This window comes from Melozone crissalis, unplaced genomic scaffold (assembly GCF_028551555.1).
Source record: "Melozone crissalis strain CALT ecotype California unplaced genomic scaffold, PUWL_Pcris_2 ptg000004l_1, whole genome shotgun sequence".
Lineage (NCBI taxonomy): Eukaryota > Metazoa > Chordata > Aves > Passeriformes > Passerellidae > Melozone > Melozone crissalis.
Window position 1 is genome coordinate 36,438,956 of NW_026535782.1, and position 12,912 is coordinate 36,451,867.

Below are 12,912 nucleotides of genomic sequence, written 5' to 3' on the forward strand. Positions count from 1 at the left end.
AGTCATCAATCATTTTAAAGCCTGTATTAGTTTGTGAGCAGGTTATGAGCTGAAATGATGAACAGTTGTCAGAGAGGGGTGGGGAACACTTGCTGCTCCATGGCCTGTTCCTCCCCATAGAAGTCACCAGCCTTATTGCACCTCTAAAAGAATAGATTCCCTAGTTCACAGGTTCCCCTGAGTGGAAAAATGAGGTGTGCAAGCACTTATCCTTCTCACCATTGCCTCTAAAGGTCAGGCAGCTCCTACTCAGGAAGATGGCATGCCAGCTGTGAGGCTAAGGTCAGTACAGAAGTACACAGAGTGCCAAACATCTTGGGAGAGTGGCTGGTTCAGAACTGAGTGGTGAAAGTGCTAATAATACAAAACAGCTTAATATTTTTATTTTTTATTTGGGAAAAAAATAGGATTCCTACAATTAATATAAATTAGAGAGAATTTGTTCTTTGATTGTCAGGAACTGAGGAAGATTTGTAGGATGAACATGTAGGATAATCTGGCATGTTTAGATGCCCACAAACCTCAGGAGTAATAGAATAGTTGGCTGAGGATTCTTTTCCACTGACCTTGATTTTGAAGGCCCTGGGGGGAATTCCAGGAGACTGAAAGAATACTTATACTGTGCTAGTATACAAAGTGTTGAAGTGATTGACTAAGATAAATAGCAGTGACACTCCCTAGCAGGGAGAGCAAGTGTAGAAAAGACACGCTGGTAGAGACAACAAAGAGTGACAGTACTCCAGGAATGAACAATAGGCACAGAATGTCAATTGTGGTGATTTTTCTGAGCCTTGCCAAAGAAATCTCATTTCATCATTTCGGATTACAGGTTTGTACAGGTACCTGTGGAGATGTAACACACTTAGGTGATTGCAAGGGGGTTAATTTTGTACTCTCTAAAACCTAATGGAAAGCTAGCAATATACCATGTCAGACAAGCCCTTGCTAAGTTGTTTAGAAACAACAGTTCCCATGGGTATAGTTTTATTTAGCTCTTCCCTCTATATTTCAAGTGTATGCTCCAGGTTGTTCTCCCTCTGTGTTTGCTAATGTGTAACTCAGGAGCTCTTTGCTTAGAGGGAGGTGTCTGAGAGTGGAGCTGGGGCTGCAACCAGCAGGACATGGGTGCAGTGGGAATGTCAGGGTACAAGGCAGGTCCAGAGCACGTGGTGAGCAGTACTCAGCACTGGAACTAGAGGAGCCCAGGGCTGCTGCCTGTAAGAACGTGTCTTGGACGGGCTGTTGGGGTCCAGCTCTGGCTAGCTATGGACCTCAGCCCACACGATCTTACATAGACGAAAGCAAAAGATCGGAAGTGCTCTTCTCCACGTGGGAACAGATGCCTTCTGTTTATTGTCTTGAGAACCACCAGATGGGAAGATCCACATGGAAAAGAGGCCTCATGGCTCATGGCAGGAGATTTTTATACCTGGGGGAATGGGGGGCGGAGGAGGAGGGCCACAACCAATGGGATACCAGTGGTGGGGGGAAGGACTGACCAGGGAAGAGACCACTAGGGCTAACCCTTAGGCGGGGGAAAAAGGGGAAGACCATGAGGTCATAGTGACCTCATGTGAACAGTGTAATCATGTGAACAGTGCAATCATGTGAACAGTGCAAATTACCAAAACATCCAGTGCAAACAACTAAATAACTATTTAGTGCAATACAACACCTCCCCTTTTTCTGTTAAAAAAAATTTAAAGGAAAAGCATCAGCCTATTTCTGACACAGATCATGAATTCATCTGCCACTCATCATTTGCAGGCCTGTCAATTTGCTTTAGGGCCACAAACTCTGTGCGGGTGACTTCTGAGGTACTGGAGACCAAACCGTTGATAGCCTTTAAAAGTATGCGACGTAGAATTCCGAACGCTAACACGACTAGAAAAAGAACAACAAGAAACAACAGAATTGTCCTAATTATAGAAGTCCACCACCCTGAGAGTCCCCAGTCCTTGAACAATCCGCTGAACCAGTCCTCGGATTCCTGCTTGACTCGTCCAATCAGGCTCTTCACTTCTTGGAGAGCTGCATGGATGTTGGGTGCTTTTGATGCTAGGTTCAAGCAGCACAGTCCTTCAAATTCCTGGCACTCGTGTCCATGCAGCAGCAGGAGGAAATCTATGGCCGCACGATTTTGGAGTGTGGCCTGCCTGGTAATCTCCTCATCCTCTAGGAAGGAGCTGATGGCCGTGGATGTCAAGTTTGCCTGTTTGGCCACCCAGCACTCTAGGTGGCCCAATTCACCTAGAGTTTTGGCTGCTGCAACCCATGGAAAGAACAGGGATACAGCAACTTTTTTTGATTTGGCCCAATGGAAGACATCTGCATCACACTTTGCGTCCAAATTGTCAATGCTTCTCTTTTGAATTTTGCTGACCGAATTGTTCTTTCGAGTCCATTCGCCAATCATGGTTTGGTTGGGTGCCAACAGGGACAACCGCCCGATGGTACATGGCCCTCCTAAAAGCTGAGAAGGGATTCCTGCCCACGCCCGATCCCCACAAATTAAAAACAAACCTTTGGGGAGGCTTTTGGGATGTGAATGATACGGATTATCTGCTGTGAATTGGCTTAAAACCTTACACCACCTTCTGGCAGTGAATTCCTCTTGATACTGTATGATGTTGTTAAAAGGTTTGGTGTTGGAAAGTGGGATAAAGAAGAAGTGTATGCAGTACGGTGCAGGTGAGGAGCCCAACAGCTCTAACTCTTGGGGCTCCTGAGCAGCTCTGGGTAACTTTGGCAGCCACTCTTCTATGGGGTTCCTAATCATTACAGCCTGCTGCTGGCAGGTATTGTGTGGTTGTGTGTGATGGGATTTGGGACTTGGGTCAGGCATAGGTGTATCAAACTTGGCTGGAAACTCTCCAGGTTGCAATGGAATCCCTACCAGGCAGGTAGACATTGGGTCTTTCGCTGCTGCTGTGGACAGGCATATATTTTCCTGTTGGAGCGTCTGTGCCAGGGTCACCCAGATGTTTTGGCGTGGCTGGGGAACGATCCACGCGGCTGTCAGACTGCTCAGCGTGAACAGGATGGCAACTCGGACAGGGCTCATCGTGAGGTTAGGTAGGAGGTAGATTTTCTGTTCTACAAAGGAAAACAGACATTTTTTTTTAAACACATTCAAGTTCATGGGTCTGCCGGAATGCAGCTAACTCTTTTAGGAAGATTCTTCCTCCTCATTCCGGTGGCATCTTCTCTTTGAGGCGACAGCTGCTTGCTTCTCATCCCCATCTGCTGGAGCTGAATTTTTGGGGATGAAAGGTTTTACCCACTTTTGGGGTATCCATTGAGGGCCTGAGGGAGTGGATACACATGTGTAACCACACCCCCAGATGATGAGCTCATAAGGACCCTTGGTTTCCCAAGTTTCTGGGTCCTTAATGAGAACTGGTGGATGCTGTGACAACTTAAACCAATTGTTATTATGGAAATGCCATACTACTGTATGTAGGACTCGTGTTTTCAAATGAACAATTCAAAAAACTGATGGTAAACGGGGCTTTGCAAAGCTTTTGTTGTGGTTCATCCATGCTGCAGAACTGCCCTGCCTAGCCAGGACTTGTTTGAGCATATGGTGGGCACGCTCGATCACAGCTTGACCTGTGTGGGAGTGGGGAATGCCTGTTCTATGCTCCAGTCCCCACTGCTGGACACTCTCTAGGAACTCCTTGGAGGCATACGCTGGGCCACTGTCAGTCTTAATTTCCCTAGGGACCTCCAATACTGAAAAGGCTTGCAGCAGGTGGTGTTTGCATGCACAGCCCTTTCCCCTGCGTGGGCAGAGGCATAAACCACACCTGAGTATGTGTCTATGCTGACATGCACATATTTCAGGCAACCAAAACAGGGAATGTGTGTGATGTCAGTCTGCCTGCAATACAACAGCTGCCAGGTGCCAGACCACAGCCAAGCCTCTTGGATGGACCTCTTCACCCACTGCCCTCAGAACAATCTGAGTTCCCCGTGCAATCCTGCAGCAGGCAAACAAAAATGTCTAGCATGTCCTTGACTACGTGCTGGAGGCATAATGGGAGTAAAGCAAGCAAGAGGAGAAGGATGTATTTTACACCTTTTTTAAAGAATTGGTATGATAGGTAGTCCTCATTCTGAAAAGATTGAGGAAAAAATAGAGAGGGTAGAGAACCACAAAAAAAATTTACAAGGGCAAAGTGCTTTTCATGGAGAGATGGAGGGTTCCATCTGTTTAGCTTGTCAACAAGAAAAGTGAGAAATTACTTGCTTACAGAGTGTAAGTGCTTTCCTAGGCAGAAAATACTGGGCAGTCATCACTTCTCACAGCTTGCAAAGAAAGACAACAGGATCCAGTGGCTGAAAGCTGGAGCCAGCCAAATTCGATCAGAAATTAGGCCCAGCTTTGTACAGATGCCTCCTTAGCAAACACATGAACAAGGAGAGACAGTTCCACAGAGCCAGACAGGATGCTTTGTGAGAGACAGGCTTGAGCCAAATGAGACAGTTCACTCAACTTTGAATAAAATAAATGCAACTCAGTCATTTCTAAAAGGAGGGATTGAATTGTCAAACAACAACTTGAGAAAACAAACAAATCAAGCTCTTAGGTCTACTTTGTTCAATTCATGGACATCTGACATAGCAGAAAAGGGGGAGACATTTCCAGTCTCTTTTCCTAACAAAAGTCACAGATAGCTGAGAGGGAAATGGCCAAGAACGACATGGTAGGAAAATAAAATGGAAATCTTACACCTCTTGCTCCTTCATACTGGTAAGTAATCATGGAACCTTCCTGTTAGGAAGGTTCCTGGGGGATGAAAATTAAAGACCATCATTAATTGTATTGGCCACTGTATTGATGTATTTGCATTAAGCACTCAGCTCCATTGGTGATGAGCATAGCACCATTAACATCCAGAAGGGGCAGCCTTGCAGGATTAGATGAAAGGGGAGAGGCAGAAGGCCACTGGTGTGAGAGGGGACAGCAGGCAGCATGCAGAGCTGCAATGGCAGCCCCTGGAATGAGGCAGCACAGGATGGAAGGTGGCCAATAGCCTGCAGGAAATTGGAGGGAAGCAGGAAAGATGTGCAGATGCACCTCTGAGTAATAACACAAGCTCATCGACTGTTCAAGAGAAGCAAAACTATTACCTGCAGAGAGCTTCCCCCTGCTTTGCCCTCAACTACAAAATCTGTTTACACTACTGGCCTCCCACTGCCTGCTACAGTCATTGCTGTAACAGCACTGTGTCCTGCTGGGAAGAAACCAAGCCGCATGGAAAAGTTTGCTCTTGGATCTCACCAGCTGTTGCTACAGTGCTCTCAACACCATGGGGCTTCCCAGCAAAAATTGAACTATCCAGCACAGCAAGTGAAAAGCTTTTCAGTGCTCTTAGAGGCTTCAGTAAAATGCAAAGACAAAACACTTATGCAACCCATGGGCCTGGGCTTTCTTGACCTACTGTGGCATGGCTTTTGGGGATTAAAATAAGAGAAGTGGAAATTTCAAGCAATGCTGGAGGTAAGAATGAGTCCCCTGTAGACTTAAGATACATAAAAGCTAAATAGCTACCAAAAGACAATTACAGGCTTAAGCAAACTCCTGAGATAAGCACAAATGTTCCTGTATAACATGCCTATATAAATGAGCAAGTGTTTATTAATCCTGTTTAGAAGGTTACTGTCTTTCTTAGAACAGTTTATTGCAATTGATAATTCATATTTAAATGTTATTTTAACTGAGGCAGAGGGGATGGACAGAAAGGAGGACATGGTAATCCTACAAATTCACTCATAGCTCCATGTTAACACTGACAAGCTCAGAAATTACCTAAATGCCTGCTGATGTCTTCTCTGAAAGCCCTGTATGAATAATAACACACAAGTACTAAAGTACTTTAAAACACTTGATTCTAGGCAGCTTAGGGTGGTGATACAAGTGGTTTTTGTCCTTAATATCTTTCTGTAACAAATGCTGTTTTGTTAATTGCAGAGCACAAAGTAATTATACTGTGGAATCGTGGGCTGTGACATGCGGGTGCTCATTTTGGCCAGTGGAGTTAGACAAATGGATGGTCGATCATGGCTTGCATTTCCCTGTGGCTGAGTACAAACAACAATTACAATCTTGATTAATAGGAGCTACAAGCACAGATAAGAGCCCACTCGGGCTTTAAAAGAAATTAAGTTTACTAAATGTAGTTAGACAAGTCCTACAACACAGATTAATTGCTGCTCACTGCTTTTCTTTTGCAGATACATGATTGCCCTCACAGGCTGGGTTTGGAGCATCCACTCAGTTCTTCACCATGATGGACACATTCACTGTTTTTGATGTTTGCTTTTTGAAAACCAGTTAGTGCTTTTCTTCAGCTGACAGACACAAGCCTGCAGCCATAGCACGGGTGAGTAGGTGGCAGGGCAACTGCCAGCCCCCTGTAGCTCTAAGGTGGCTGTTATGGGGCTGAGTTACACAGCAGTTACTTGCTGTCCTTTCTTTTGTAAGCTGCAGTGGTGAGTGGCCAGCAGCAGAGAGGACTGTGCTTTGGAGAAGCTTTCCAGCTCTGAGGAGGAAGGCTGTTATTAGCACAGAGCTGATAGATGGTCTAACAATTGTTTGGATCCAAGTGAGGGGCTGGCACCTTGCCAGGAGGACAGATTTGTTGGGGGTGAAGGGTAAACAGAGCCAGGTATCCACTTCCCATCTCTGTGCTTTGTTGGGGGGTGGTTGCTGTGGGTTTGTGTGAGCCTCACAGGGGCAGCGCATGCAGACCCAGCTGCAGTGGGTAACACAATTCCCCAGTCACTGGGCAAAGCTGGACCTTAGATTTGGGATTAATCTCTGTGCCTGTGTTTTGTTGTTACAGATGTAAACAACCCCAGAGAGCTGCAGAGGAGCAGAGCAGACAGCCCTGGTGCTGAGCAGCCTTTGCTGGGGCAGGCACAGCCCTGCCTGCAGCCAGCCCACAGCACCCACCCCTGCACCTGCCTGGGACTGACTGACTGCAAGTTTGCACCCCACTTTGATGAGTGCAAATTAAAAATATCCATGATCAATTTAATTCTTCATTCAGCTCTCATAATTGGTTACAGCAAGTGATAGTTGGGTATTAAATTTATTTTTGCCCTCTCAAGTTCTGGCCTTTAAAATGTGTCAAAAGACATGTTGCTATTTGCTGCAGGTTGAAGTGATCCTGGAAATATCAGCTTCTGTTGCTGCTTTTCAAAAATCCTAAACTCCAATGGCTAACTGAAGCTTTAAATACCTCAAAGACTAACAGATGTGTAAGGGATTTTTTGAAGGAAAAAATCAATCAGAAAAAATCAATCAGAAATTATTTGAAGTCTATCATTTGAAGTCTGTTGGAAAGAATTTCAAGTTGATAAAACACAAATTAACTTTTGCTGTCAGTATTTACAGCAACAACACTCCAGGACAGAGAGACTCAAACTGAAAAATCTTATTTATAAAAATGCAACCAGATTCCACTGGAGGGGAATGCAAACTAAATAGCAGGAGTTAAAGGAAAGCCAGGTAGATTTTGGAAGTAGGTAGCCACCATGAGTTAGCAGGTGCTGAGCAGAGCCCTTGGTACTACAGCATCTTGCCCTGTCCATGAAACAGAAGAAATGTAGTGCAAATCCCTTGCTGGCCTCTGTTTCAATTTCCAGACTAGCTCCTCTGCTTTAGATTCACATTATTCACGGGCCCTCTGGGGCACAGACATCCAGAAATGAAGCTTTGCTATGCCCAGAAGGCCAAGAGCGCTGCCAAGAAGTGGGCACCTGGTTTGGACTCGTGGTGCTGAGGCTCAGTTTGAGATTCAGAGGTGATGTCCCTGTGAGAGGCAGAGAGGGCTCTGTCTCAGGGGGCTTTGTGCTGAGTGCACCAAGCCATTCTAGGCTGGGTCCCAGAGAGATGTGGAGGTCAGACTGAAGATGTTCAGGGTCAAGTGAAGATACGCCAAACAACAAAAATGTCCTTCTTGTGCCAACAGGGATCTTGCTGCTGTGCTGCAGGCCAGTGAGGTGTGTCTGAGGCTCATACATTTATCTTTTTTTTTTTTTTGGAAAGTGTAGCAGATCCATGAATTCCCCAACATCCAAGGTAAATAAATCCTCTCTTTTAACACAGCTGCTTCAAATGAAAACATGCCATGGTTTTCTTGATTTCTCTGGCCACTGCCAGACAAAGGGAGAGTGCCACACACATATTGCTGAATTTGATTTTGCCTCACTGGGTTTTTTATGGATGGTTACCCTCAAAAAACAAACTATTAATAGGCCTGTGTCTAAATGCTCGACCATGTGAGACTTCATCTGTTACATTCAGGCTGTGTTTTGATAGATTGTTATTCCATTAACTAAAAATCCTTTGGGCTATGAAGGATATAAAACAGTCCTACAACCACTTGCCCTAAAACTAGTATTTAAATCTCACAGGGAAAAATTGAGTAGTCCATTAGAGGAATGGGAAAGGAATTACATCATAGACAAAGAGAATGAAATAGACATGAATTCTAGCAGTATAAATCAGTGAAAAACAAAAATCTTTTGAGCTGTGATTTATGTGATGTTAACAATACTACAGATCATTAAAATAGATTCAGTAACTCTGTTGTTGTTTCAGAGATTAAATTGCACTAAAATAATATTGTCGTTTTGGGGTAATTTACATAAAGAAAAAGCTAGGCTCCTAAAATTTCAGTTTCCTGCATATCCTTCTTAATGGGAACAAATTCCAAAACAATTTTGATTTTAGAAGCAATTTGTGAAGCTGTCCAATGATCATTGCTCCTACTCTAAATTCCCAGGCAAAAATTAGCCACTAACTTTTATTTTCACTCATGCACACAAAAAAAAATTCTTGCTTAATTCTCTTCTGCCTTTTCTGGTTTATAGTGCAGGATAAACAAATTTAAATGAAGAAATTCATTATTTTAATTAGCAAGTGAGAAATTTTGATTTGAATATGAGTTTTAAACTAGCACTACTCATCTATATCATTTGATTTTAAGAAAATTTAGCATTCTTTGTTAAAAACTTTGTAATGCAAATTTCCACCTAAATATAATCTTGATGCAAAATGTAGTATTTCTTTTCCTACCTATGTACCCATGCCCTTCTGTGTATACAGATCTTGACTGAAGTACATTTATTCATGTTCTAATTTTTTTGTACTCTGATAATATTTAAAACCAAATAAATTATTAGTCAGAACCTGTAAGCAGAGAGGATATGTATAAATCTGTCTTAAGGTGCTTTTTCAAAAAACCAAACCCTCTCATAGATGATTATTACATATGTATATTTTGAAAACAATACTTTTTTTCCTCAAGATCCTGGTTCAATTCTGCCCTTTATGTTTGTTGCCTGTGAACAAAGCTAAGACCACATGCAAAATTCATCAGCATGGGAAGTGACATTGCATGGGTTCAAGTGATTAAAAAACACAAGGAATTAGCCAAACCTGATTTTGGCCCTTCAGCAAAGGGAAGTCTCTGGCAGCTCTGATTTCTTCTGCAGCTTGAGCACGGTCCTGCTGGCAGCTGGGTATGGTGCACACAGCAGAGCACTCCCCTTCCTGGCTCCATGCTGGAGGTAAGCCAGCATCAGCTCTTGCACGAGAGCCTTGCTCTGCTTGGCAACCAGGGGGTGGTGTTCAAAGCCCAGCAGGTCTCCAGGACTCAACACCTGCTGGGCCCTTCCCCCCTGACATGGGCTGCTCTCATAGCTTGCACTGAGATAGGCTCCCCTTGGTGCAATCCAGCTCCTGCTGTGGGATTTGTGTGAGGAACCTGCAGTGCCATTTCAAGGCTGCCACTTTCACCCACACATTGAAGTTCCTGCTTTTGTACACTCCTCGTAAGCACCATGTGAAAGCAGAGCCTTTAGATTTGCAGGTCTTAACCTCAGAGCAAAGCAAGGATCTGTTCCCTCTCTCCCCACCAGCTGCCACAGAATAATTGGCCCCAAGGAATTAGTAAATCAAAGGTTTCACTCTGAATGCATTACAGCTGTGGAAAACAGGTACTTCAGTTTTTGGGGCTGATGACTTTCAGCTGTATCCAAAATAATTGCCCCTGTAACTCCAATCAAGACTGCTTCCCAACACCAGCTTTAGCAGGAAACATCCCAAAACCTGAAGCCTGAGGTTAGATGGCATAGAAATATGAGTTGGTGAATATCTGAATGCTCTCAGTGTGCCCTCAAAAAGCCAGGCAGGCACAGTGTGCAGGAGTCAGTAGTATGGCACTAGTTGGGCAGGACGTGACAAGGCCTCCTGCCCTCTCCTTTCAGCATCCTTAAATGCCCTAGGATGTCCCTGCCTGTCAAAGATTTCTCCTCTTGCTGTAGCTGGAATGGTTATGAGATGGTCTCCTGAAGTTCCTTTCACCACTGTTCTGCAATCCAACATGTCCTGAGCAGTTTCAGCTGAGGGCAGAGAGGTGCAGCCGTGCTGAGAGGCAGCAGGGAGGCAGGATGCAGTGCCCCATGGAGGGAAGGGCACCGTGCCACACACGGGGCTGAGCATGCAGGGGGCACAGCAAAGCCTGCATGCAGCTACAGCAAAGGGCTGCTCAGGACCCTGGGGGTGTGAAAAGCTCCTGGTACAGGCACAATTTCAAAATAAAAAGTGGATTTCAGCTGCTGTTCCTGGAAGAGGTACCTGTCTTCTTAATGAGTCTGTTCCCATATCAGAAATTTGTTTCTTTTAAACTCACATTTAGTGCAAGGGGAATATTTCTGTCAGTGCTTTGGTTGCAGTTGCTTAAAGATACTGCTGTGACACTTGGCCAGCTTGGCATTCAAAATGTCATTCAGACCAGAAAGAACTGAACCTGAATACTGAGGCAGATGTCATGAGCAAAGGTGAACTTCCGTAACTGAGCGAGGTTGCTGATAAGAAGAGTGAATTGCAGAAGTGTTTGCAGAAAGCCCAGCAGAAGACCACTGATTCTTCTGCATATGCTTTATTTCCTGTACATGCCTTGTGCAAGCTACTTTGGAGGAGCAATGCTACAAGAGATGTTGCTGAAATTTTGCATTAAAATCCAGCAATTGCTGGTTAAAGCAGGATGAGCAGATTTCTGTCCTCTCCAGAAAAGGGATTGATGATATTTTCTAAACCAAGCTAATGAATCCTAGACTTGCTTGCAGGCCAGGAGGACATGCTCATTTTTCTCTTTCTGTGTAGCATTGCTGCACACACAGTTGTTCAGAACTGCTCCAGGTGACAGCAAAATGACAAACAGGCTGAGATCTCTCAGCATGGCACATGTAGGAAGAGTTACTGCCTATCCCCTAAGTACAGAATCTCATTCCCAAATGTACCTCCTGATGTGTGTTTAGGATGCAGTCCAAAAAGCCACAGGACAAAGGAAGAGAAATGAAATTGGAAAAAAAAACTCATTAAGGAGAGATAGAGGCAAAAAAATAATTAAGAGTTAATTGCTCTACCTGTGTTTGAGCCCACAGGACTTGTACAGATGAGTGTTAGTGATGAAGCTCTCCATTGACACCAGGGCAAACCTTGTTCCTAAGGTGAAATAATCCATCAAGATAAAAATGTTAAACAAGTCCTTTCCACTTATGCTACTCAGTATGGTTCAAATTGCTTTTCAGCTGTGCCCAGTGCTTTTACTGACTTAAAAGTAAATTAAACATTATCCTTTTCTAATTAGATAGGTTAAGGGATGTTGGTGCTACTTCCTACTAATTTAAAGACAAGAACTAATTTAAAGAAATTAAAGCTAAAAACCCCACCTTTAAACAATGAATTAATCCAGAATTTGATTTAATAAGGAACCTCTGTGGGGAGAGGCCAGGGCTGCCCTGTGCTGCATGCAGCCAACACAGCACAGGGCAGGGCTCAGTCCAGCTGCCCAATGGGGGCACCTCTGGGAAAGAGGATTTGAGGTGGGGCAAAAAAATATTGCACAGGTAGAGGATGGAAGGGGGGAAGAAGTGGGCAGTAGGCACCTGAACACCAAGCTGAAAGCGGGAGGAGGGTGAGGAGGTGCTGCCAGAGCTGAGATTCCTGGCAGCCCCAGGAGGAATCCACAGCAGCAAGCAGGCATTTCCCAACAGGACCCTCAGCCCGTGGAAAACCCATACTGGCTTTATTGCAAAAGCACTGCAGCTCATGAAGAGGAGCCAGGCTGAAGCAGGGGCAGGATCAGCAGAGCCCACAAGAGCTGTTACAGACTGACCACCATTCCCTGAGGAGGAGGCAGAGGAATCAGGAGTGAAGGTGTGAAGAAACAGGAAGGGAGGGCGGTGTTTTACAGTTTTTGACTTTGTTTCTCACTATGCAGTTTTAATTGGCAATACATTAAAGTCTCTTTTGCTCTCAGTGGTAACTAACAAGCACTCTTCCCATCTTTCTCAACCCATGAAGTTTCCCTTTTCTTGCCCAACCAGCTGAGGTGCTGGGGTGAATGAGAGGCTGGGTGAGCACACCTCCTATCAGTTATCCAGAGTAGGGCATCAGGTACAGGAAGCCTTGTGGAGAGGGCAAACTTGGCTAAAATACATAAGGAGACTGGAATAAAAGTAAACCATTAGCAAGATACAAAAAAAAAAGCCACAGCCCCAAACAGCTCTCTTTCAAATATGAACTTGCCAGCTTCATATTTTTGAGACTGGGTTCTGGCACATTTTACTTTTCTACCTCCTAAAAAGATGTGCAATATTGAACTTCCAAAGACCTTTAAAAATCTTGACCCAAGACAGCAAACAGTTCATCTCAAACTCTTATGAGAACATCTTATAGTGCACCTGCACAGAAAAGATATTTTTGTGACAGAGGGCCCTCTTCTGATGGCTGAGTTCCCTTATGGATGAGATGTCATTTGATTCATGTAGCCTTACAAGTTTTATATTATGTTTCATCCCATACTGGAACACGGCAATGCATTTTTCATA